The sequence below is a fragment of the Cupressus sempervirens genome, chromosome 11 (assembly GCF_028749045.1).
Source record: "Cupressus sempervirens isolate cs-2001-9-10 chromosome 11, ASM2874904v1, whole genome shotgun sequence".
Lineage (NCBI taxonomy): Eukaryota > Viridiplantae > Streptophyta > Pinopsida > Cupressales > Cupressaceae > Cupressus > Cupressus sempervirens.
In genome coordinates this window covers 668,954,414-668,957,751 of record NC_143128.1, presented here as the reverse complement: position 1 = coordinate 668,957,751, position 3,338 = coordinate 668,954,414, and positions in this window count along the sequence as shown.

The window sequence follows — 3,338 nt, the reverse complement described above, 5'->3', positions numbered from 1 at the left end:
ATAATGAAACGAAATTATTTAATTAAATGGAGTACTTACATTTAATTAATTAAATAGAGTTATTTAATTAAATAAGAAGCCATTCCTAATAAATTAAATGAATTTATTTAATTAAATAAGAAAAGTGTGTCTAATTAATTAAATCGAAAAAGTAATTATGAGAGCATATCTCATTTTATTAAATTAAATATCTCAATAAAATCTCTCTTCAGTTCAAAAAGGGAAATTTTCAGTTCACTATTGATAAAAAATGAGTTAAATCGGTTAACTCCTTTTTCTAATCAAATTGAATCACTTAACTCTTTATTTTACTCAAATTAAATACGTTAACTCCCTTTAATTTGGAAATCTCCCTTTATGATTGAGCTTCACCTTTAATCCTGACCGTTGATTGAAATCGATCTTAACCGTTGATGATTTTCAGGAAAGTCTATTTAAGAGACCCTCATCTCTTCATTTTGAAAGGTTGAATGAGAATTTGCATCGAATTGTTGCTGGAATTCATACTCACATTTGCTCATATTATCATATGCAAAGATCAAGTTTGACGAAAAGTTGACCAGATTTAACCACGGTTGACTTGAATTGACTAGTTTCGAAAAGAATTTTTAAATAATTAAATGAAATTATTTAATTAAATGGACTACTTACTTCTAATTAATTAAACAAAATTATTTAATTGAATGAGAAGCCATTCCTAATTAATTAAATGAAGTTATCTAATTAAATAAGAAAAGTGTCTCTAATTAATTAAAGATTATTTAATTAAATAGAAAAAGTAATTATGAGAGCATATCTCATTTTATTAAATTAAATATCTCAACAAAATCTCTCTTTAGTTCAAAAAGGGAAATTTTCAGTTCACTATTGATCAAAAATGAGTTAAATCGGTTAACTCCTTTTTCTACTCAAATTGAATCAGTTAACTTTTTATTTTACTCAAATTAAATCCATTAACTCCCTTTAATTTGGAAATCTCCTTTTATGATTGAACTTCACCTTTAATCTTGAACGTTGATTGAAATCAATCTCAATCGTTGATGAATTTCAGGAAAGTCTATTTAAGAGACCCTCATCTCTTCATTTTGAAAGGTTGAACGAGAATTTGCATCGAATTGTTGCTGGAATTCATACTCAAATTTTCTCATATTCACATACACAAAGATCAAGTTTGACCAAAAGTTGACTAGATTTAACCACGGTTGACTTGAGTTGACTAGTTTCAAATTTTTTTTTGAAATAATTAAACGAAATTATATAATTAAATGGAATACTTACTTCTAATTAATTCAACAAAGTTATTTAATTAAATGAGAAGCCATTCCTAATTAATTAAATGAAGTTATTTAATTAAATAAGAAAAGTGTCTCTTATTAATTAAAGATTATTTAATTAAATAGAAAAAGTAATTATGAGAGCATATCTCATTTTATTAAATTAAATATCTCAACAAAATCTCTCTTTAGTTCAGAAAGGGAGATTTAAGGTTCACTATTGATCAAAAATGAGTTAAATCGGTTAACTCCTTTTTCTACTCAAATTTAATCAGTTAACTCTTTATTTTACTCAAATTAAATCCGTTAACTCCCTTTAATTTGGAAATCTCCCTTTATGACTGAACTTCACCTTTAATCCTGACCGTTGATTGAAATCGATCTCAACCATTGATGAATTTTAAGAAAGCCTATTTAAGAGACCCCAATCTCTTCATTTTGAAAGGTTGAATGAGAATTTGCATCGAATTGTTGCTGGAATTCATACTCACATTTTCTCATATTCACATATGCAAAGATCAAGTTTGACTAAAAGTTGACCAAATTTAACCACAATTGACTTGAGTTGACTAGTTTCGAAAAGAATTTTGAAATAATTAAACGAAATTATTTAACTAAATGGAGTACTTACTTCTAATTAATTAAACAAAGTTATTTAATTAAATGAGAAGACATTCCTAATTAATTAAATGAAGTTATTTAATTAAACAAGAAAAATGTCTCTAATTAATTAAAGATTATCTAATTAAATAAAAAAAGTCATTAAGAGATCATATCTCATTTTATGAGAGCATATCTTATTTTATTAAATTAAATATCTCAACAAAATCTCTCTTCAGTTCAAAAAGGAAAATTTTCAGTTCACTATTGATAAAAAATGAGTTAAACCAGTTAACTCCTTTTTCTACTCAAATTGAATTAGTTAACTCCTTATTTTACTCAAATTAAATCCGTTAACTCCCTTTAATTTGGAAATCTCCCTTTATGATTGAACTTCACCTTTAATCTTTACTGTTGATTGAAATCAATCTCAACCGTTGATGAATTCTAGGAAAGTCTATTTAAGAGACCCTCATCTCTTCATTTTGAAAGGTTGAATAAGAATTTGCATCGAATTGTTGCTGAAATTCATACTCACATTTGCTCATATTCACATACGTAAAGATAATGTTTGACCAAAAGTTGACCAGATTTAACCACGGTTGACTTGAGTTGACTAGTTTCGAAAAGAATTTTTAAATAATTAAACAAAATTATTTAATTAAATGGAGTACTTACTTCTAATTAATTAAACAAAGTTATTTAATTAAATAATATTTAATTAATTAGAGGCACTTTTCTTATTTAATTAAATAACTTCATTTAATTAATTAGGAATGGCTTCTCATTTAATTAAATAACTTTGTTGGTTTAATTATAAGTAAGTAATTCATTTAATTAAATAATTTCATCTAATTATTTCAAAATTCTTTTCAAAACTAGTCAACTCAAGTCAACCGTGGTTAAATATGGTCAACTTCTGGTCAAACTTAATCTTTGCGTATGTCAATATGAGCAAATGTGAGAATGAATTCTAGCAACAATTTGATACAAATTCTCATTCAATCTTTCAAAATGAAGAGATGAGAGTCTCTTAAATAGACTTTCCTGGAATTTATCAACAATTGAGATCGATTTCAATCAACGGTCAGGATTAAAGGTGAAATTCAGTCATAAAGGGAGATTTCCAAATTAAAGGGAGTTAACAGATTTAATTTGAGTAAAATAAGAAGTTAACTGACTCAATTTGAGTAGAAAAATGAGTCAACTGATTTAACTCATTTTTTATCAATAGTGAACTAGAAATTTGCCTTTTTGAACTAAGGAGATATTTTGTTGAGATATTTAATTTAATAAAATGAGATATGCTCTCATAATTACTTTTTCTATTCAATTAAATAATCTTTAATTAATTAGAGACACTTTTCTTATTTAATTAAATAACTTCATTTAATTAATTAGGAATGGCTTCTCATTTAATTAAATAACTTTGTTTAATTAATTAGAAGTAAGTACTCCATTTAA